General features: G+C 40.0%; 1 long non-coding RNA gene across 2 annotated transcripts; it reads right to left on the reverse strand.

Moving 5' to 3' along the window:
* Positions 1–11,203: 11,203 nt before the first annotated feature.
* LOC113938690 lies at positions 11,204–20,925 on the reverse strand. 2 transcript variants are annotated; one of them, XR_003524948.1, is made up of 3 exons: positions 20,798–20,925; positions 20,622–20,719; positions 11,204–11,383 (listed from the first exon to the last, which is right to left on the reverse strand). It is a non-coding gene; the product is annotated as an uncharacterized LOC113938690 (long non-coding RNA). The 2 variants fall into 2 exon arrangements; XR_003524952.1 differs by lacking the exon at positions 11,204–11,383 and adding an exon at positions 17,773–18,069.
* Positions 20,926–24,710: the final 3,785 nt, after the last annotated feature.

Consider the following 24,710-nt stretch of genomic DNA (forward strand, 5'->3'; position numbering starts at 1 on the left):
GCTATTGCAATAGTACTTTTAATAGGCTCCCAAATGACTTTTTTATATTTTTGCCAGAAATTTTTGTGGTAAATTTTTAGGAATGGTATTGCTGGGTCAGAGGGCAAAGGTATATATAATGTTGCTGAATATTAACAAGTTTCCCTCCTGAAAGTTTTCCCAATTAGCATTTACACCAGCCATGGGCGACGGCCTGTTTCTCTACAGAGTCACCAATAAAGTACATTATCAATGTCTGTATTTTTGCCAATTTGATAGGTGAGAAATGGTTTTTCCATATAGTCTATACGTGAATTTCTCTTTGTTGTTGTTGTTGTTTTTACTTATTTATTTGACAGAGAGAGAGAGAAAGCACAAGTGGGGGAGGGGCAGAGGCAGAGGGAGAAGCAGACTCCCCACGGAGCAGGGAGCCCGATGCGGGGCTCCATCCCAGGACCCTGGGATCATGACCTGAGCCGAAGGCAGACGCTTAACCGACTGAGCCACCCGGGTGCCCTGTGAATTTCTCTTATTATGAGAAAGAACATCACTCATCAAGAAGTACGAAAAATGGAACACACATACTCTAATAGATTCTTTTCCCATGGCTTCCCTCCTTGGTCAGGCTGTAAGACTCTAATGTATCTCATACCTCCCTTTTCTTCCTTTGATGTTCAAAATCAAATACATTTCATATCAAAAACTACCTGTGTGATATTATTTTTAAAATTCTAAGAAGTCATCCCCACCTCATCAAAACTATATTAAACTTAAGTTCCACAAATGTTAATTTAGGACCTATTAAGAAGCAGGTACTTGTATACAAGGTTGTAAGGGAGTATACAAAAATGAAAAGACAAGGAATCTCTCTCTTAAAACCTTACCACCTAGAAAGAAATATAGAAAACTATAGCTAGGTATATAAAGTTCCATATAACTATATGAAGTTATATAGGTGATACTAACACAAGCACGTACACACACACACATAACATAATAAAATAAGGTATTATTAATAGAGTTGAAAAAGGATAGAGAAGAACAATTGGTACAGAGGATTATCTCAAAATTTTATGTTTAAGGCACATTTCTTTCTTTCTTTCTTTTTTTTAGTGGGGGAAGGGGCAGAGGGAGAGAGAAAGAATCCTAGGCAGATTCCAACCCCAGCACAAAGTAAGGCACATTTCTTTAAGGTAATATACAACTCTATAAAAATAAATATTTCTGGAAATGATAAAACATCTGGCTATAGAATCATTCACAACTTAATATAAATGAACTAACCCAACTACTTCTCTTTTTACAATCACCTGAGATCTGTTGGCTTTCTAGATGAGGAATCTCCCTAGAAATAAAAGACCTGGATATGGTATAAAATGAGAGCATCTGACAGTGAGAAAGTAACAGAAGACTGTAAGTTGAACTAGAAAGGCTATATAATATTGTACCCCAGAATGTGACTGTATTGGAGATAGGCCTTTAAAAAGGTAATTAAAATGCAGCTATTAGGGTGGGCCCTGACCAATGTCTTTATAAGAAGAAAAGATCAGGACTTGCAGAGAGACACCAAGGACACATGTACACAGAGATACAACCCTGTGAAGAGGCAGCAAGAGAGTGACTATTCGCAGACCAACCAGAGAAGACTCAACAGGAAACCAATCCTTGATCTTGAACTTCCAGCCTCCCGAACTGGGATAAAATAAATTCCTCTTGGGGTGCCTGGCTGGTTCAGTTGGTAAAGCATGCAACTCTTGATCTTGAGGTTATAAGTTAAAGCTCCACATCGGGTATAGAGATCACTTAAAAAATAAAATCTTTAAATACATATATTCCTGTTGTTTAAGCCACCCAATCTATGACATTTTGTTAGAGCAGCTTGAGCTAAGACAGTGGGTAAGTCTAATGAATACTGACCGTTCAAAACAAATTAATAATGTCTTATGGGGGTTAAAAATGTTCAGAATTAAAATGCATGACAACAATAGTACAAAGTAAGAGGTAAATGGATTTAAAGTGTTTTAAGATCCTAGGATTATTACAGAAGTGATAAAATTAATCTTTGTATTAGACTGGATAAGAATACACACTATAATTCTGTAGTAACTACTTCTAAAAAATGATAGGATGTATAACTAATAATACAGGGAAAACATGCTATAATTTAAAATATTTGATTAATCCAAAGGAAGGCAATAAATAGGAGAAAAGCACACATCTAACAGGTGGGTCAAACAGAAAACAATAAGATGGTAGCTATAAACCCAAGTATTTCAGCAATTACATCAAATACAAATGGACAAAATATGCCAATTAAAACAGTGTCAGAATAGATTTTTTTAAACTATGTGTTTACAAAGAGATATACCTTATATATAAAATGCTTAGCATGATGCCTGGCATATGGTGTCCCTGAAAAGGAACTGGTGGTAGAAGCTGTAATTAATATGATTGTGAGTGTAATTACCAGCTTCCTGAGGAACCAGGATGAAAGCTCATCTGAAGATGTATAAAGGGGGATGTGGCTAGTTCACAACTGTGCCAATTACTGGTCCACAGAATAGACATTAAAAGTTCTTTCCATGAAGGCACAATATGAGCTGAAACCAAATATTACATGATTTGCTTTAAAAAAAGTTTCCTTTATTAAGGTTCTATCAATAGAATTTACACTATGTTCAAACAGACTTATACATAATAAGTATTTGGAGGAAGTTCTCTATCCCATGGTGACCATTTACAGATTTTAATTACTTCACCAAACAAGAAAATTTTTTTTCATATTTAGCTAACTGTAAAGTACTCAGAGGCCGACATGGTGTTAGTTCAAAGTAAACTATTGGTACAGATATTTGAGTCCAAGTTTATAATCCAATATCAATGTTTCAAAGGTAATCTACCTGATTGCTAGACAGTCTTTCCCCAAAGCAAATCCAACTTTAATTACAAAAAGTTTCTATTTTTTTCTTGGAAATTTTAGAATGTTTAACTTGTGAGGAGAGTTCTTATTTTTTTATTTGAAAAATTTCAAATGACAGGAAACCTACAGAAAAGTTGCATGAATGAAACAAGGAAATACTTCAAACTGATTCTTCAATTTCTAACATTTGCCACATTTGCTGTATATTCTCTCTCCCTACGCACACACACACACACACACACACACGTGCACGCATATGTAGCAATTGTTACTTTGCTGAGCCTTTTGAGAATTATAGACATCATCACTATTTACCCCTAAATATCTCAAGTTTCTATCTCCTAAAAAACAAGGAAATTTTCTTACATATCCACACTATAATTATCAAATTCAGGAAATTTAAACTTGATACACTAATATTGTATATTACATATATGTAATATATATATGTATATTTGAAAGTTGCTAACAGATCTTAAAAGTTCTCATCACAAGAAAAAAAATTTTTTTTAAGTTATCGTTATGTTAATCACCATACATTACAACATTAGTTTTTGATGTAGTGTTCCATGATTCATTGTTTGTGCATAACACCCAGTGCTCGACGCAGAATGTGCCCTTTAATACCCATCACCAGGCTAACCCATCCCCCCACCCACCTCCCCTCTAGAACCCTGTTTGTTTTTCAGAGTCCATTGTCTCTCATGGTTCGTCTCCCCCCCCGACTTACTCCCCTTCATTCTTCCCCTCCTGCTATCTTCTTTTTTTTTTTCTTAACATATATTGCATTATTTGTTTCAGAGGTACAGATCTGTGATTTGACAGTCTTGCACAATTCACAGCACTCACCATAGCACATAACCTCCCCAATGTCTATCACCCAGCCACCCCATCCCTCCCACCCCCCACCACTCCAGCAACCCTCAGTTTGTTTCCTGAGATTAAGAATTCCTCATTATCAGTGAGGTCATATGATTCATCTCTTTCTCTGATTGACTTATTTCACTCAGCATAACACCCACCAGTTCCATCCACGTTGTCGCAAATGGCAAAATCTCATTCCTTTTTTAATTTTTTATTGTTATATTAATCACCATATATTACATCATTAGTTTTTGGTGCAGTGTTCCATGATTCATTGTTTGTTCATAACACCCAGTGCTCCATGCAGAACGTGCCCTCCTCAATACCCATCACCAGGCTAACCCATCCCCCTACCCCCTCCCCTCTAGAACCCTCAGTTTGTTTTTCAGAGTCCATCATCTCTCATGCTTCGTCTCCCCCTCTGACATACTCCCCTTTTCTTCCTCTCCTGTTATCTTCTTCTTTTTCTTTTTTCTTAAAATATGTTGCGTTATTTGTTTCAGAAGTACAGATCTGTGATTCAACAGTCTTGCACAATTCACAGCGCTCACCGTAGCACATACCCTCCCCAATGTCTATCACCCAGCCACCCCATCCCTCCCACCCCCAACCACTCCAGTAACACTCAGTTTGTTTCCTGAGATTAAGAATTCCTCATATCAGTGAGGTCATGTGATACATGTCTTTCTCTGATTGACTTATTTCACTCAGCATAACACCCTCCAGTTCCATCCACGTCGTTGCAAATGGCAAGATCTCATTCCTTTTGATGGCTGCATAATATTCCATTGTGTATATATACCACATCTTCTTTATCCATTCATCTGTCGATGGACATCTTGGCTCTTACAAGAAAAAAATTTCTAAGTATGTGTGGTAGTAACTAGATTTATTGTGGTGATCATTTTACAATATATAAAAATACCAAATCACTATGTTGGACACCTAAAACTAATACAATGTTATATGTCAAATCATACTTCAATTTTTAAATAAATTAGTTAAAAAATTGATACACTACTGTTAACTAATGGAGTTAATATTTAAATTTTTGAAATCTAGCTCATATGTGATATCTTCAGGGAAACCTTTCCTGTCTCCCCTTCCTTCCCGATCATTTTATTTGGTCTTCTTCCCACCTTTTTACTTTCCATGTAATTTTAGTGTCATGTGTCACAGTCCAGTTAATTTCCTTTCTGTCTTCTCTCCTATCAGACCATGACATTCTGGAGGCCAGAAACTAGGTTTACTTATTTTTGTCTCCCCAGTGCCTAGTATAGTGCCAAGCACTAGCAGACACTCCAAAAATATTTTCTGAATGAATGAAATGTATGTATTGCATATACTTGGTTTGCTTCTTTGTTTCTTTACCCAAAGCACTATAACACTGATTTATGTTTAGCTTGTGGTCAACTTAAATATCATATTCCTTGTCTGCTATATTAATTAGACATGCTACATTACTACACACTTACCACAGAATTTCAGTCTGTTGGTTTATTTTTAGCTAAAACTTAATCCTTCCAGCCTCTGCCCAATCTACCTGTTACTGCCATAAACCAGTTGCATTCTAAAACTATTATTTTTGAAGGCATGTGAAGGATAAGAATACATTCTCATAAGAATTACAAAACACATGATTATATAAAAAGCAAACAAAAAGAGGTCAGAATTAATATTGTGGTATTTTAGGCTTCAAATTTTAAAAGACTCTTCCTCCCCTATCTTTTTCACAGAGCCAGAAATGGGATTGGAGAAGCCACTGGAAGGGGAGAGGAGAAGAGAAAAGGTTGCTATAGCTTAATAATAAAAGCTGGCCTGTGTCAACATAGACATCATTTAGAAGAGAGCAGGCCCAACTCTATATGACAAAAGAGAAGAGAAATATTAAATAGTGACCTCCATTTACCCCCATATCTTCTGGATCTAAAGATTCTATCAAGAAACCTTCATTGAATGGTGTCTACTGCCCAATTCTCTGGTAAGTTCAATAATATATCCTGTCTTATCTTCACAACAAACCTGAGGATCATTGCCATTATCATCCCATTCTATAAATAGAAGAGGTTTAGAGATGCTACATGACCTGCGTGCAGCCACACAACTGTTTAGCATTTTACTGAATCTAAGTCGACTTTGATCACTCACCATTATTTTATGTTCCCCTAAGAAAGAAAAAATGCTGAAAGTTAAACTATGACAATATGCAAAAATGTTCTTGATTTTAGAATACGTCTCAATTTCAGACAAGTTAAAAATGTGTCTTCAAATTGGTGAAAAAAAGACAAGTGGTGGAGCTGGGACTTGAACGTTGGTCTGTTCCTCCTTTCAGCTCAGTGCAAAGCTGGCTCCCACCTCGCTGAAGTCAGATAGAAACCAGAGTTTGTATCCTCTGTATTACGGGCAGACGGATGGGTACTGCTGATTCCAAAGGCTGGGTGGCTTTGAAGAAAAAGTGACATTTTTGACCATCCACCCAGATGAGAAGGATCAGGGTTTGCCTGCCCCCGGGGATGATGAGCTTTCCACGCCTAACAGTTGAAAGGCTTGAAAGAAGACATAGGAAAAGGCACCCGGGAGAGATATTATTCTCTCACCACAACGTGATGGGGAGCTGCAGGCAATGGATCTAGCACCTGAAGGCCTTGACAAAGAAAGGTGCAGAGATTCGCCCAGGAGTGCAATGCATCAGGGCAGAATCTAAATTAAAATGTGGAGTTTCTCACTCCCGGGCCTGTGTGGGTCCACTTTGGCATGCCGCTTTCCCGGCACAACTGTGATTCTTGCTGAATAATTGAAAGCCCAGGCTTTGTCCATATCAGGAATATTACTGTTTGATTTTGTGGTCCCAAAGGGACAGCTACAAGCAGCTGATGCCTCTGCTGGTACTGAAACTGCTGCAGAATGTGGGAATTTTTCTAGTTTTCTATTGGAAAAATCTCCAGGCATTGCATTTGGGAAGTGGGGGCTTCTTAAGGTTTAAAAAACAGTGCAGGAGTATATGGGTGGGAAGGGCAAGAGGTTAGTGAGATGCTTTTCTATAAGACAAAATTGCATCTGAGCAATAAATTGTAAAAAAAAAATAATAATTATAAATGGGATAACCCAGCCCCTAAGGAATAGAGAAAATGCAGAATAACTTCCTGCTAATGGAAAGATGCGAATTTTAATATGCATACCATACCAGGATAATACGGTTCAACCACAAGGACTACAAAAACAAGCTCCATTCCCCCCAGCTCACTCCAAGCAAAAGAAAAGAAAAAAATCACAAAGGCTGTTACAAAAGATAACTTCTCCAAACAGACATCCCCGGATGTGAATCCACAAATGAAGAAGACTGGCTGTAGTACCATCATATGAATAAGACCTGCGATCTCAGCCCAACAAATCCCCACGTGGGTCACAGAGCGGAAGGCAGCGTCATGTCCAACAGGAGAGCTTGTGGTCCTTGCCATGTGTGTCCACAAACTCCCCTCCAAAGGGTTTCGTCGTTATTTCTCACAGAAATACTGTTGATCAAATATCTATGCTTTTATCATATCCAAAACAAGTTTGAAAGACTTGCCTTAAGAAAAACACAAACGCTTGAGTTCATCAAAATTCCCAGGTTGAGGCCACGGAACATAAGCAAAACATTTCTTCATATTTGATGGTGAAGAGCTTGATGAGAAAACAGAATTCTAGACCCAAACTTATAAAAACGCACATGCGCCTGAGACCCCCCCCCAAAGACAAAGCTTGTCATTCACACTTGCCTTTTTCTCTTTATTATCTCATCGCCATAGATGAAGTACATCATTACATATTAACACTGCCTATCTAACAAAAAAGAAAAAGAAAAGGAAGCCTTCATTTGTCTTCTGAAAGAGAGTAGCTCCGTGGAGTTAGTAAATGTGAAAATTAGTGAGGAATTTGTTTGAGGGATGAAGCAAATGAAAAAACAAGAGCATAAAGATTCTTCAACTGCCTGAAGTTCCCGCTTTCCGTGAAGACAGGAGACCTGAGTTTAAGTCCTATCTCTATCATTTCCAGCCGTGTGAAGCCTGGCACCTCACTTGCCCACTCTATGCCTCAGCACCTCACTATATGGTGGAGGGAAAAATGACCACATTCTTGTGGGGAGAGAAAAGGCCATGGCGAAAGTCCGTGCCTCGTGCCTGCACTCCATGAAGGTGAGTTGAACATTAATCTGGGGGCCAAAAAGAAATGTATTTTGCGGACAGCAGAGCAGTCTGAGCGGCAGCTTTGAAAAAGAGTCCTTTATCTCAAAATATTGTCGCCAAGAAAAAGTCTTCCTCATTTGCTGCCAGCAAAGAATGAGTAACTTGAAGGCAAAGGCTACTTTTAATTCATTTCATTTCATTTCATTGAAGTATGTGTCTGTTTTTTATTTGAATTTTGGTTTGGGGCTTGTTGTTATTTTTGTTGGTTGGTTGGTTTGGTTTAGTTTTTCTGGTGTGTACCACATGTTAGGTGCTCAGTATGTGTTGAATGGAATTTAAAATGGGAGCAATTTGGTCAGGGACCCCGTCTTCCCTGTAATATACTGTATTCCCAGGACTTAACACAATGCCATGCATATATTACATTTTCAATGAATATTTGTTATATGACCAAATATTAGCTTTTAAAATCAGAATTTTTCAAGTTCTTTCCCTATTACGTGTTTATATTACCTTTCTGAATTCATTTTCACTACCAGGGCCCTCTTCCATCATAGCAATTATGGCCTCTCTGTGGTGAAATAGAAAATCCAGACCCTAACTGACTTTCAGTATTTTATAAAACTTTATTGTCTCGCCAATATCACGAAACTGTCTGTAATAAAATATTTTGTCCAGCTGTCTCCCTATTCATCTCTCAACTCTTTTCGCCTTAACAACCCACCTCCCTGAGCTCCTACCACATTATGTATTGCTGTCACTGGTAAAGCAGCCCCATAAAAGTCCCAAGAGCACCTGAGTCCCCCAACCTCTTGACCCAAGTCGACAAATTAATGTTTCCTCACCCAGAATCCATCTGCACACTTAAATAACAGAAATGCCATATAGCAAAGAGGAGAAAGGAACTCCTATCTTTAATTACGCCTCAGTCACAAGAGAGGTTATCAGAATTCTCTGAATCTAAAGGTAATACCAAATACCTGAGGTGAGTTTTCCTTCCATGAGGAAATGGAACACATCAGAGAATAGCAATCACAGGTCACTTACTAGCTGTGACCCTGGGCAAGTTACTGAACTGCTCTGTCTCAAGTTCCTCATCTTAAAATCGAGATAATAGTACCTCCCTCACAGGGTTCTTAGGAGGATAAAGTGAGGGTTATCTTTTAAGACACTTAGGAGAAGGCTTTTAGTAAGTTCTATTAAGTTTTTTTTTTTTTAAATGTCAGAGAAGGCTTCTGATCAATGAGAAAGTGGCAAAAAAAAAAAAAAAAAAAAGTCTTGGCAGTTGCCTCCTAAGCCACAACGTTCACAAGTGCACATAAACAATTCTCACAAGAATAAACAAGTATCAAAGTCATTCTGTAGATGAACAAATATCAAAGTCATTCTGTAGATGCAGGGCAATGAGGCCGAGACAAAGTCTGTCCAAGCCCATGTGTGACATGAGACAGAGACAAGGATACTAAACATCCCTCATCCCATGACTAAAGGAGTACCTTCTGCTGCTTTACCAGTGAAAGCAATGGTCCCATTTTAATCCCCCTGCTTCCTGGATAAAACACTATCAGGTTATCCAGTCATCAGACTACCAGCACCCATCCAACACTGGTCTCTGCTTCTTTAAATGCTCCTTAGAATTACCGGCCACAAGCCCAGATCCTACAATAAGCCCCTCCGAATGGCTCTTAGCAACTTGCCCTAGAGTTCCCTGAGGGGCACCATCCCGGGCGGCAGCAAATAAGCAAACCTAACTTTGGTTTGGCTCCAGGTGTGTTCCTGGTGTTCTCTGTCTGGTGGACCATAGAGTATGTGTTTTTGTTGTTGTTTTGTTTTTTAAGTAGGCTCCATGCCCAACATGGGGCTTGAACTCACAACTCTGAGGTCAAGAGTCTCATGCTCTACTGACTGAGCCAGCCAGGCACCCCACTGTGGACCATGGTGTTCCTAACAACAACGAAACCAACAGCTCTTACTTATTGAGTGTCTGCTCTGAGCCAGAGACCTTCTAAAGTTGCTATACACGTGTTAATTCTTAATCCTCACAACAATCTGTGTTCCAGACTAAAGAAAATAAAATAACGTTAGGAAGCAGAGAAGTCAGAATTCAAACCCAGTCTGTCTGACAGATGATGCTCTCCATCCCTGCATTCCCCTGCTTCCCTGAAGAGAGGGCAGGCAGTTGTCTAGGCAGGCTTGATATCCTGTCTCTTAAGTTGGAATGGAGCCCAGCACACTCCAATTCTGTTTGATTATTTCTGAGCTCATGTTTATTGTTGAAGGGATGAGAAAGAGAAAAAGGGATTGCATCATCCCTTCTAATGCAGTACAGTTACACGTTGCATTTGCAAACATATAAACTTGAAAACGGGCCTACTGGTTTTAAGTCTGGAGCTTAGGGGCACCTCGGTGGCTCAGTCGGTTAAGCATCCAACTCTTGACTTCAGCTCAGGTCACGATCTCAGGGTCTGGTGATTGAGCCCCACATTGGGCTCCACACTGAACATGGAGCCTGCTTAAGATTCTCTCTCCTTCTCCCTCTGCCCTTCCCCTCTGTGCACACGGGTGCAGTCTCTCGCTCTCAAAATAATTAATTAATTAATTAATTAAATTTGGAGCCTAGAACAGCTCAGATGAGAAAGCAGGATGGAAAAGAGGAAGGAGACAGTGTGGACTGTGAAATCTAGGAGAGCTGAATTCAGTCTGGCTGCAACCCTTCTAACACTGTGGACTTCAGGTGAGTTGTTTAACCCCTCCTACACTTGGCTTCCTAGCCCGTAAAATGGGCTCAGCACACCTACCTCAATGGGGGTGGGGGGGAAGTGCCTGCTGCATGAAGACATTGGCTGTAGGACAGCTGTTACTGCTACCATCATGGAAAGTGGGAAATCTCAGTACCTGCAAAGAGGGCTTGCAATGGCTCACACACCCTGAGAAACCCCAGAAGGGTCCTTTTTGTGTTCGCTGAGAGTCACAGAAGCCATCAGGATCAGGAATGAGATGGGAAAGGGAAGAAAAAGAAAGGAGCCATTTTTTTTAATTTTTTTTTATTATGTTATGTTAATCACCATACATTACATCATTAGTTTTTGATGCAGTGTTCCATGATTCATTGTTTGCGTATTACACCCAGTGCTCCATTCAGTACGTGCCCTCCTTAATACCCAACACCAGGCTATCCCATTCCCCCCACCCTCCTCCCCTCTGGAACCCTCAGTTTGTTTCTCAGAGTCCATAGAAAGGAGCCATTTTTAAATGAGGCAAGACCTTACTTGAGATCGTGTGCCTACCCATCCTAGAAGCCAACAGTGCAGAGAAACAAATTAATGTTCTAGTTTCAGGACATTCTAATTTTTAGGAACTATAAGAATTCAAACCCGGAGGGACTTCAATTCACACCCACTGGACAACACATTTTCATCTTTGTGATAATCCTGGAGACTATATCAACGGGCTTCTGAAAGAGAATGGAAAAATATATACATACATATATATGTCTATCTGAAAAGAAAGCCGTAATTACTACCATAAATGAACAATTCCCTGTATTTGCCACAAATCTCTCTTTAATGAACTGCAACCTATTCATTAAATGAGAGGGAAAAAAATATGAGGACAGGAAATGGGAAAGGGTGGGCTATGGGGGCAGGAGAGAAGGTGGCAGAAATCACTTTATTTCAAACAGGAGGCAGTGAGACACAAATACAATCAAAGGGGTTAATCTAATCCCTTTGTGAAGCATTGAGTCAGAGAACAAGACAAAAACAAACCTGTGATCTGGAACTTCCCAAGCCCCCACTCGGGGGGATTAATGAGGAGTACACGGCTGTGAAATTACGTGCCCTCTGAGTCAGGAAAATGGTCCTACTGGTGCATGACCTTGAAATGAGGGGACGCAAACTTCACCTGATCCACAATTACCAAGCCCTGGGAGGAGGGGCTCAGGGAAGAGAGGGGGCATGAGGCTGTGCGAATGTTCAGAATATGAAAACCCACAAACCTCAACCAACCTGAGGCTTGAAGGGGGATCGAAACACAACATGAAATATTCAGAGGACTTTCAAAGGACGCTAGCATTTGTGTGGAAGCACAAGGGGGCAAGCCTGTCCTCTTTATTTACACGAAGTGGATATTTTGTGGCTGTTGTTATGGACTTAGCGATGTTTGTCTCTGTTCAATTTTCCCTTTGCAATGAAAAATTGTTGCGAGATGATTTCTAGTCTTAGCTGCTTTACATGACAGTATTATCAAGGATTCATCAAGAGGCCATCTGTCGAATTTATGAAAAAAATATGCAAAAACAAAACAGATGAAAAGGAAAGAGCAAGACAGACTGGTCCAGGGGAAGATAGATGTGGCAGCATGTGCCTCCGTGTGAAAATTACAGCATTTAAATGCTGCGGAATAAATTACCGTGCCGAAAACTTAGTGATGCTCTCCCACTGTAGATGCTGCCCTTACCATAAGAACATAATGAAATATATCACATATCAGATCACCCTTTCCTCAGACTATTACTATATTCTAATGAAAAATTAGGAGAGAAGAGACACATAAACCTCAAATGGGAGGGATGAAAATGAGCCAGAGTGGATTTGCTCCAGTACCGAGCCATGAGAAGCTTCTCCAAAATGCACAGTCCATATGGAAATAAGAGCTTTGCCCCCCTATTTATTAGAAAGTCAATAAAATAAATTACAGATTGTGTGAAAAACTGAAATAATATATATTAAAATGACAGCGAGACTGGCCGAGCTTACAGCCAAATTAGATGGGCTGTAAAAACAATGTATTTCAGAAAGGAAATAGGAGGGGACATGAGGATACGTAGAAATGACCAGAGCTGCGGTGTTGCCCCCTGTAGGCGAGACGCAGAATCACATGCATATATTGTCCACTTGCTCCTGGAGAAGGAAGGACCCAGAGAGCAACTTGGCCAGATCTGAGCACGTGGGGACAGATGCCTAGCAGAGCACAGCAAGGGGGTAGCTCCCTTTGAAGTTTGCTTCCAGTCCCTAGCTCTCCTACTGGCTTCCTCCTCCCTTTGGGGGCCATCTTCCTTCCCAGTCCTCACCACCTCACCTACCCCTCCTAGAGTTTGATCAATAGGAAAACTTCTATTTTGGTGCCTTAAGGAGATGTTTAGCAGTCCTGCTAAACAACGTGTTAAATTATAAAGCTCCAAACACACAATAAAGATAATAGTTGGCATGGGCCCCTAAATTTCAAAGGAATGAGAGAAAAAAGTGAAGTCCTATCTCACCAAGAGCCAGTGAGGGTAATGAGCTCACTATAGAAAATGGTGAAAAATAATAGTACTAGCCAACACTAGTCAGCGCTGTGCATTAAATAACTAATTTAACCCTTGCACTAACCCTATGAGATGATTTACCATTTATTACTGTTCCTCATTTCACAGATGGAGAAATTGAAGCACAATGAGATCTAAGTATCCCATCCAAAAATCACACAGCTATGGTACGGAGATTTGGGTTCAGAGCACGTGCTCCATTCCACCAAACTGTAATGCCTCCCATTAGGAAGGCAGCAGAGGTACCTCATTTATTTTGTTTGAAATGATACAAATTCTTCAATAAAGAAATATAAGAATAAAGATGATCCCTATGAAATTAAGTTAGACCATATCGTCCCTCAGACTGTTATAAACTACAATCCTAAACAGCCCCAGCTCTCTCTCCTAGTTCACTCTCTTTCTCTTAAGTGGAGGATACATATTTAGAAGTGTTTCCTTCTATCTATTATGGGACTAAATAAAATAGAGTAATGATAATAAAGGTAAAGAAATTTTAAAAATAAAGGCCAAGAATACTGTGTCAACAAAAGATGGAAGGTGAAAAAAGCAGCCCACAGGTCTCGTTTAAGGGAATTCCTTAGAACTAAATTAGGTCTTCCCAGGATGCTCTCCACTTTGACTTCCCATACTGGGAAATCCTGAAACATTTTAGATCTATGGTATAGGAGTTTGTAAACATTTTATCAATATAACCCCAAAGTTTCTGATCAACAATGAACAGCTGATTAAATATTTCCCACATCTGAACCAAGAGCCATGTGTATTTATTAAACCGAAGACTTCCAAGGGAGTAAATATTATTTTGAAAATGAAAAATAATTTCAGCATGCAAGTATGCAAATAACACTACAGACCCTGTATAAGACAATGTTATCTGTCCTGGTTCTGGCAAGACATTTAAGTTGAAGTTTTCTTTTACGTATACTTCCAACATAAACAAAGAGTTGACCAAATTTAATTTTCAACTTCTCTTTTACCTTTTATGGAATTATGATTATCTGTAAATAAGCACTGGAGTATATCACTTCAGGAAGATTTCTGTCTCAATTCAGCTGTTACAGGTGGTAACAAGATTAACCACTTCTTTTGAAAAACACCAACTGGATATCCAATAATAGAATGGGTCCTCCTATGGAAGACCTCAGCCGCAGCAAGACTAGGTGATACCATCAGTCATCTGTCCCTCCCTTCTTTCACTCTCTCTTACAATGTCCTGCACAATAGACATTGACAACCCTTCCTAAACACATAAAAACCAATTCTGATATATTATTTTTCAAATTACAAGTATAGTAGAATCATACTCATTGGACATCTCATGTAAGGCCAGCCCTTAACCCTAAATTAACATCTGTCTAAAATGCCCCCAAAACTGGGAACAAGATGACAGACTGACCCTCTCATACCTGCTACTAACAAGTCCTTTGGCTTAATAAATCAAAATATCTACACTGATATAAGTAGCTTAGACTGAGCCAGATCTTCCCAATGTGTGAATTAGCCTAGGACGTAGCAAAACTACTTCCAGCTACTCAGTAGCCTCAGACAAATCTGTAAATGGACTGGCACAAAATATTTTATTTACCAGCAGTGTTTATCCAAACACTTTCACTCTCAATTCTCCTGTCTCTCCTATATCACCAGACTGGGAGGCACCCCGGTGGCCAAACATGAGCCGCGCATACACATCATAAACAGGTGTAGAGAGTTGGCCTCTGGCTATCCAAGATCCCAGTACCTGGGATTACTTTCCATCCAGAAATGAATTCGTAATTTATATTTGATCAATTTTTATATGTGTGTAAGAGTTAAGTTTGCTCATTGAATTTGTAACCTGGCTTCATTCACCTGTCCTTGACTCACAGTTCCTGACAGACCTTGAAAAAGTATCCAGTATACATGAATTCACACAGACATCACTCCACACAGCTATTCCTAAAATACTAGCTCTTCTTGCTCTTCCATTATTTCAGTTTTGCTTCTGTCTCTACTTACCATTTACTCTACTTGTTAAATGAGAAATTCAGATTTTGATAGGCTCCATCCAGATGCATATTTGAAGTAGTTATTGATGATGTTTTCTCCTCTGAAATGCCCTGTATTTCCCATTCATCAACCCATCTTCCTTGGTCTCCTTCTAAACTAACCTCCTCCAGGAAGCATTCTTCAATTACCCTCACCCACAATGATCACTACTCTCTACTATTGTATTTTTTTCTCACATGGAGAAGCTACTTATGTATTCTTTATACACAGGGCCTTATACATCGATGTGTTTATTGGATTGAAGCAACTCCTTGATTTATTTTTTGTAATTTATCTACTTAACTAAAATTCATTTATAACATTTATAAGTTAATTAATTTATAACACTTCTCCTATGTTAATATATAAAGTAAATCATTCAGGGATACTATCCTTCAACTTATAGCAGGAAAACACATAACATCATAGGCATTTCAAACTTGATCTGTCCTAAACAGAACTCTTATTTTTTATTCCCAGAAACTGTCCCTCTCCCAGCATTCATTATTTCTAAAAACGTCACCATCATTCACCCAGTTTCTTAAGCCAGAAATCCTGGATCATCCTTGCCTCTACTCTCTCTCTTGCTGACTCACTACTGGCATTTCTGAACACCTTGTTATACCAGCATCTGTAAAACGAGAAGAGCAATATTCACTAGCTTCGATTTTGGGGAAGGCTTTGATGCCTCTTCTGCAGTGAAACTTTTATACACATACACACACAAAATTCATAAAATGAAAAATAGGTGATTATTATAATACTGAGAACTAAACAGAGACTGAACATAACTGCTTCCAAAATATTCTAAGTTACCATATTTCATGGGGGGGTATTTTTGTAGAATATACTTCAAATATTGAAGCATCTGCATTAAGGCTCCTACAATTATATTCAAAAAATGTAGATATAATAACCCCTAACATCTGCATAGGGCTAAACACGTGTCAGTCCTATTCTTAGTTTAATAAAAATATTTTATGTTCGTACTGTAGTTTATAATGGCTTTCATGCCCATCATGTCATTTCTCCCTTACCTCAGCATCATGACAACTATTATTGCATTTTACAGATGGAGGTGCTGGTTAATTTGCCCAAGGTCACTTAGTGTGTCACTGCTAAAATTCAACCCAGAACCTCAGTTTCCCAATGCCTGGTACAGTGCTAATATTATTAGAACTTTCTCTGGGCAATCCTTACCCTATGAAATCAGTAGAAGATCCCAAACATGTATATATTCTCACACACACACATACACAACACTGAGTTTCTTTTTTATTTTTAAAGATTTATTTATTTATTTTAGGGGGCGGGGAGGGGCAAAGGGAGAGGGAGAGAGAGGACCCCAAGAACACTCCCTACCAAGCACAGAGCCCGATGTGGGGCTCAATCCCATGATTCTGACCGAGATCATGACCTGAGCTGAAACCAAGAGTTGAGACGCTCAACCGACCGAGCCACCCAGGCACCCCTACCCACTGAGTCTCTTTATGGTCACCAAAGAGTCATGCTCTTTCCGGGGACCCACAGCCACCACTGAATTCAGTCATTTGCCTGTCTCACTCCCTAAGACTAGGGTATTTCATAAGAAAGCTGAAAGGTATCACCTAAGATCCCATTAATGCACATTAAATTAGTTTGCCAGTGCCTGCCACCATCCCACAATGGAGTCTCTGACACCAGTAAGGGAGGCCGCCTAGCCTCCTTGGCTGGGCTCGTGGAGAGAGAGCTCAGCCTTAGGCAGAGCAGTGCATGAAGCCAGAGCTATAAGGCAAACATCCTGAGGAGTCGTCCTGGCCTCGGGTTGTACCTGGGTCCATTTTGTTCATTTTAAAGCTACTGCATTTAATAGAACAAATCTCTTTTGATCTGTGCCTGCTCGGCATGTGGAGAGAGGCTGAGAGAGTTCGTGTTATCTTAGTTTAATAACTGTTACACCAAATAAACACTATGCACACCACTCAGCCTTCTAGAAATGGAAAATAAATCATCACCAAAAAGCTTATTTTACAAACCCACAAATCATCAGAAATATAAATGCTTTCCTTTCTATTCCCATGTTTTAATAAAGACTCCCCCCTCCTTTTTTTCAGACTCACTCAATTACAATATCACTATCAGTTCACATTACAGGTCAGAGATATGGCGCTTAATGTATGTAGAGCCAGTTCTCCTCTCCTAATAACCTGTCATTCCGGGGATTTGAATGTCAGAACACAGCCTGCCGCAGTAATGCTACTCGGCAGCCCGATGATGAAAACTTTGGACAAATCATGAAGAACATTCCAGATCCACATCATCGGAAGGTTACCGGGGAGAGCCTTTCATTCTGCTTTGACCCCTTGATCTGACAAGTGACACCTACAAAATGAACAGCTCTCCAACTTAAATTGTTTAACTGTAGCCTGATCAGTTTTATTATCTTGCTAATCCGGATATCAGCCGTTTCATCAGAATGGAAGATATGCATATCATGAATTATTTTGACACAGGGACCTTTTAATTTTTGCCAGCAATATTTCACTGCCCCAATCAGGGCCTGCAGTCACTGGTGCCGTTCGCCTCCTGGGATGTCAGAGGACAGCACACTCCTGACAGCACCAAATCATCCGGGAGCTGGAATGAGCCGTTGCTGCAATTATTATTGTCTTCCGTAGTCATGCATTTCATTATAGCGCCGGCAGCCAGGGCCTTGGGGTTCAGGGCAGCCTTCTCCAGGAATCCCTGCCATTTTATGGGCTCACCGAGCTCTAGGGTGTGATTTCCCTTTTCCTTCCCCTCAGTAGACAAGGCAAGGTGAATTTCTAATAAAAACAAAACACTAGGTGGGGAATGCGGGAAGAGCAAGCTCAGTACAGGACATTAAGCGGCGGTGAGGCAGCTTGAATGGCCCACTTACAGTTTACGAAAGCAGTGGTTAATCAGCAATATGGTTTGCTACAGAGAGAAATAAAGAACAGTTTATCCTGGGGTGGAAAAAATGCTCCTTTCTAAATTGCAAAGTGCTCAGAATGTTTTCTTAAAGAAAACTCCCTTTTCCCTTAGATGTGTTTCTTAATTTCTCTCTCCCCTGCTGACCATTTTCTTCTTTTGAATTTCCATCCTAAGAGGATCCAGCCCCACTCCAAGCCTGACCTCATGGTCTGCATCACCGACCTGTGCTTTGGCACTGTGCCATCATCTGCACTGAACAGCCCCCGGAAACACACTGTTATCTTTACTCTGAGGCGATTATAGATCCTGTCGCTCATCGAAACACAGAGCACCTTCTTCTTAAGTACCCGTGGGAGAAAGTTTTTTCTAGTCTCACAAACAACTGGTCCGTGTTCACCTTGAGAGCACTGGGAATTATATAATTTATTATGCTTCCTTTCTTGAGAAGACGGCTAGAAACCTCAAAACTAAATTTGCTATTCCCCAAAATATTAAACATAGAACTACCATATGATCCAGCAACTCCACTCTGGGTATACATCCAAAAGAATTGAGAGCAAGGACTCAAACAGATATTTGTTCACCCATGTTGATAGCAGTATTATTCATAACAGCCAAGAGGTGGAAGTAACCTAAGTGTCCATTGATGGATGAATGAATAAACAAAGGGTGGCATATACATACAATAGAATGTTACTCAGCCTTGAAAAGTAGTGAAATTCTCACACAGGCTACAACGTGGATGAACCTTGACTACATATGCTAAATGAAGCCAGTCACAGAAGAGCACAAGTACTGTATGATTTCACTCCTATAAGATATCTAAAGTACTCAGATTCATAGAGAGAAGTAAAATGGTAATTTTACTTCTCCAGGGGCTGGAGAGAGAGAAATGAGAAGTTATTGTTTAACAGGTACAGAGTTTCAGTTTGGGATGATGAAAAAGTTCTGGACATGGATGGAGGCAATGGTTGCAGAACAATGTGAATGTCCTTAGTGTCACTGAACTACACACTTTAAAATAGGTAAAATGGTAAATTTTATGGGATGTTTACTTTACCACAATTTTTTAAAAAATTAACTTTGCAGCCAATCTCTAGCAAATGTAAAGCATCCCATAGAATGCATATTTCTCTCATTACTGCCTTTATTTATTCTTCCTATGCTTACATTATCTTTGCTTTATTTTCCTCACTCTTTTAAAATATTATTTTATTGTTGTGTGTTCGTTTTTACAGTACGATGACTTAATTTTTTTTTTTTTGGCAGAACAAGGAAGGATTTCCATATCAAAAAGTACGCTCAGTCTGGCAAGACAAAACTGTTGGTGATTGTGTCCCAGAGAAAGAGTGAGAAATACATTATTTCAGAAGTCCATTAGTGACACTGAGATAAGAAGGGAAACCTCTGAGAGGGAAGACTAGGAAGTCTCACTCCTCCTTGAGTTGGGGGGAACCCCTCCCTCCCCAGTGCCACCAGAAGACTTTGTACAGAGCTCCCCTGGGCCCTTTCACCCAGCCCGGTATCAACATGAGTCATTTCTCTCCCCCACTCCCAGCCAGCCTCATGGCGTTCTACCTGCACAGGCTCGCAGAGCCCCATGCTCAGAAGGGTGCTTGGCTTAGTGCTCTACTGTCAAATAGTGAATTTCTTAATAACTTCTCAGCAAAGAGCTCCGGGTTTTCATTTTGGACCCCACAAATCCTGCAAAGTCGCAAATTACGTCCCCCAGACAGTAAGCATCTCAGGGGAAAGAAATCCATCTTCCTTTTCTTTACATCACCAGCCCCGACCCCAGTGCTTGATAGGCAAGTCCACAGGAGAGAGTCAATAAATATTTGCTGCACAATGATGGAAACCATAAGAAGCCCTTGTTTTCACAGTACTAAGTATTCCTTCTTAATGATCATATATCAAACCCACTCCAGAAAAAAAAAGCCTGCAAACACAGGAAGGAGAGGCTTCTTGGAGGAAAAGGAAGGTTTATGGATGTGACCAATAATAAAGAAGACACAGTGTCCCTTAGTGTTTCCTAGGCTGGAATCCATACATGGAATTCACCTCTGATGTGAGGAATGGGCTGTGTGTTGCAGCCTGAGCTCTAGTGGTTATACCCCAAGCTCCAGCCTAAGACAGAACCTTGCAGAGGTTCATCTCATATTGACACTGTTTTTTTTAAACTCTCCCAAGATGTGATTTTCACAGCTTCCCTAGATAACACAACTTAGCCACCCCATTATTCTTCACAGTTTCCCTGGGACATAAGGCTTTCATAGCTCTCCATTTAACAAGACAGAAATACAGAGAACGGGAACAGAGCTGGAAGAAAATCATGAGGAAAGGAAAGAGAAAGCGAAGCAAGGAAGACAGACATGCAGACAGAAAGAAAAACAGCCACTGTGGATCACGGCTCATGACTCACAGCTCACTTCAGGTGCAAGGCCTTTACGATATCCAACTTCCAGAGAAGGTTGTCCAGTAGCTGAGGCTTCCAGATCATTTATTTTCATTTCCCAGAACCTAAGAAAATATAAAGAAATATCAACCAAAGAATGGCCATTTAGGATCTTTGAAATCTGTCATATACTTTCTACCTACATTAGGATTAGGGGCCAGAGTAAATCCAAGACATTAATTTGAGTCAGTAAAGGGGAAACACAGAAAATTGGGTATGTGGAGGGTAAAGAGGGGATACAAGAGGAAATGGCGTCCAGGGCAGCGTTTTCTAATGTGCAGACTTTCCCTAAGCCATCCCCCACCCACATGCTCACTCGGTTCCTAACAGCATCTTCATCTATTAAGATTCTATGAGACTGGCAGCAGGCTCCAAGATCAACAGTACCATCCACATATTCACTATTCCACTGGCAAGGCGAACAATTCCGAATATTAAAAGTAAAGCAACACGTTCTGCCATGTCTTTTGTATACAGACAGCTGAAGCTACGTGAAAGTTTGGCACCAAAAGGCCAAGTACCATATTTTCAACCACCCACACGCCAAACCCCATAATAACTACAGACTCTAGATGTGAAATTTTCAGACATTTGCAGTGAAGGAAAACTAATAGTCATGTTTCTTCATGTGCTTCCTTTCCTAACAGGGCAGTTTCTCAACTTTAAAACCTCGTCAATGTAAGCTAAAGAGAACAAAGGGTGCTGTGGAGATATTGTCACCAGATGTCAAATGGTGCTTATTTATTTAAACAGAAAACCCCACTTTGTACATTTGGTTCATTTAGTGGTATGTGCTCTGTAACAAGTATTTTTTATGAGTAAAAAGCTGCCACCAGTGTGCTTAAGTTACAATAGGGCTTCAGAAAAGTCTGTTAGCTGAGACTAAATATTGCTCTTTTTGCTTTTGGTTGAAATGTAAATTTCACTGCCATCCTCCCTCTATTATAGGAGAAACATTGTTGCTTAAAGTCATACCAGGACTAATACTTAGTTCTCCTTCTGTGGTCAAACCTAGAAGAAAAGATATTCAGTTCCCTGTGCTTTTTAAGGTAGGTATATACGCTACAGAGCATTGATTTTCTCAAACATTAACAACAGAAAACATATCAATTCCCTCCTGTGGGAATAACCAGGCTCCTGGGACCTGAATGAGCCATCAGAACCTACAGGCTGAGAGCTTGTGGTGCCCACTGAGTGAGGATAATAAAATGGGTTATCCAGCACACCTCTGAGCCTCTGCAAATAAGGAGAATGTTAACTTGTTCTATAAAAGAAGGGCCTGTATGTCCCTCATTCAGCCAGAAAGAAAATGTAATTTTAGGTCAGACCCTGGTCAAGGAGTGTCTCCACCTGTCAAAGATGAGGTGTTTCAGATCCCCCTCCTACCAACAAGGTGAGAGACAGTTGGACAGAGATTACACCTGGCAAAGATTTGAAAAAGACAAAAGAGCTTCAGAGATAAGCAAATATAGAAGGAATGTATTCCTAGATTATCAAGTAATCAACACCAGATTCTACAGAGCACAGTGCAGAGTGCAATGGATAAAAAGCATTTTATAGAGAACTTTGAACAAGTACAAAAAAGATCTGTGTATTTTCTGGTGCCTTCGGGTCCCTGGTATAAGAAGTAATCTCACAGCACAGAAGGGCCTGAAGGATAAATGAAGGGGAGAACTTAGGACAATGGAAGAAGGGGATCCCTAGCTGAGTTTGAACAAAGACTATTTTCTTACTTATATTTGAAGTGTTTTCATCAGTTCCTGGATGAGGAGAAATTGGCAGACTAAACCAGCATTACTGTGTGTGTTATTATCATAATACACATATTAGATATATAATATCTAGTACATAATATAGTATCCATATAGGATAATACAGTATACATAATTTTATTTAATGTAACTTTTCAGTAAAATGTACATAGTTCTCATCTCATGCTATGCCTTACCCATTTTTAACTTTTCTTTTTCAAACCCAGGGTTATATAATCCATTCAACTTTATGTTAAAATTAGAAATCTAGATAAACAGGGCCAAAATAATATTGTAGTGAAGATTCAGACCTATTAGATATTATTTATCAGATATCCATTGATGGACTATCATAGATATCCACTGGTGATGTGGCATCTCATACAGAATGCTAACTTAACTTCCTTCTCTATCAGGATAGTGGCTTACTTACATTTCCTAAGAAAACCCACCACTATAAAACACCTAGAAATATGGATCATTTTTTAAATTCTTTTAAATGAATATATGATCCAAAAAAAGTAAGCAAAATCTCTGGGGACCAAAAATAAAGAGGAAACTGAAAACCCGAGTGGTGAGCCATCTCTGAGCTTTTTACTGAATTGAAAACATCCATTATTCACCAAAAGCAAGGCTGTGTTTTAATAAGGCCAAATAAGGACAGAACACAGGGCCTTGGGCCTAAATGTAGGTAGTTATAATGGAGTCCCCCTATAATCAGAAATTTTCAAAAATTTCAGAGAAAGAGGATGTGAGGGTGATCTTTTTTAAAAAAAGATCTTATTCCTTTATTTGAGAGCACATGTGAGCAGGAGGAAGGGGCAGAGGGAGAAGCAGACCCCCCAGCGAGCAGGGAGCCCAGTGCGGGAGTCAATCCCAGGACCCCGGGATCATGACCTGAGCTGAAGGCAGATGCCCAACAGACTAAGCCACCCAGGCGCCCTGTGAGGGTGATCTTGCTACAACATCTGTCACCTCAATGATTGCCAGGGTTGATTCAGCAGATCTGGCTCACTAGGCGAGTGTCGCTGTCCTCCCTCACTGCTCCATGTGCATTACTCCCCAAGCTGAGACTGGGTCAAAGAGAACGACCTTCCCCGATTGAGAAGGACTACTCTTGGGTCAAAGGTATACAAATACCTGCACTCCCCTGTTAGAACCTCCAAACAAACTCTCAAGGTCCATTTGTAGGAGAACAAAGGGTAGTCAAGCTTCCAAGACTCCAGACACAACCAAATGAGGCTCTGCATGTGGCAGTCTGCCTTTCTTTAAAAAAAAAAAAAAAAAAAAAAAAATGTTTTTCAGAGAAAGAGGAAGCTAAAAAAAATACCAAATCTCCAACTTTTAATCATAATATTATCTATTTTCAATCCCAGTCTATACCTTAGGTTTAAAAAACAAAAAACAGAGGCGCCTGGGTAGCTCAGTCAGTTAAGCGACCAACTCTTGATTTCAGCTCAGGGCAGGGTCTTAGGATCCAGCCCTGCATTGGGCTTCATGCTCAGCAGGGAGGCTGCTTGAGATTCTCTCTTTCCCTCTCTCTCTGCTTCTCCCCCTTTTCTCTCTCTCTCAAATAAATCTTAAAAAAAAAAAAAAAATAGGGGCACCTGGGTGGCTCAGTAGGTTGGGCGACCAACTCTTAGTTTGGGTTCAGGTCATGATCTCATGGGTCATGAGATCAAGCCCTGCACTGAGCTCTGTACTCAGCAGGGAGTCTGCTTAAAGGATTCTCTCCCTGTGCCGCTCCCCCCACATGCTCATGTTCTCTCTCTCTCAAATAAATCTTTAAAAAAATAAAAAAAGAAATTAAAAAAAAAAATACCAGCTCTAGAGGGCACATGATGTGATAAGCACTGGGTATTATGTAAGACTGATGAATACTGAACTCTACCTCTGAAACTAATAATATACTCTATCTTAATTAATTGAATTTAAATTAAAAAAAAAAACAATATCAGCTCTACTGTTGGAGAATGTATACAGGCCTGTATCATGGTCCAGAAATTTGAGATATCAACATAAAAAATAGTACCTAGGGGCGCCTGGGTGGCTCAGTCGGTTGGGCGACTGCCTTCGGCTCAGGTCATGATCCTGGAGTCCCGGGATCGAGTCCCGCATCGGGCTCCCTGCTCGGCAGGGAGTCTGCTTCTCCCTCTGACCCTCTTCCCTCTCGTGCTCTCTATCTCTCATTCTCTCTCTCTCAAATAAATAAATAAAATCTTTAAAAAAAAAAATTTTTAAAAAAAAAAAAATAAAAAATAGTACCTAACTTGTAATACTCCTCTAAAACACCTAAAAGAACCAA

This window comes from Zalophus californianus, chromosome 4, assembly GCF_009762305.2.
Source record: "Zalophus californianus isolate mZalCal1 chromosome 4, mZalCal1.pri.v2, whole genome shotgun sequence".
NCBI lineage: Eukaryota > Metazoa > Chordata > Mammalia > Carnivora > Otariidae > Zalophus > Zalophus californianus.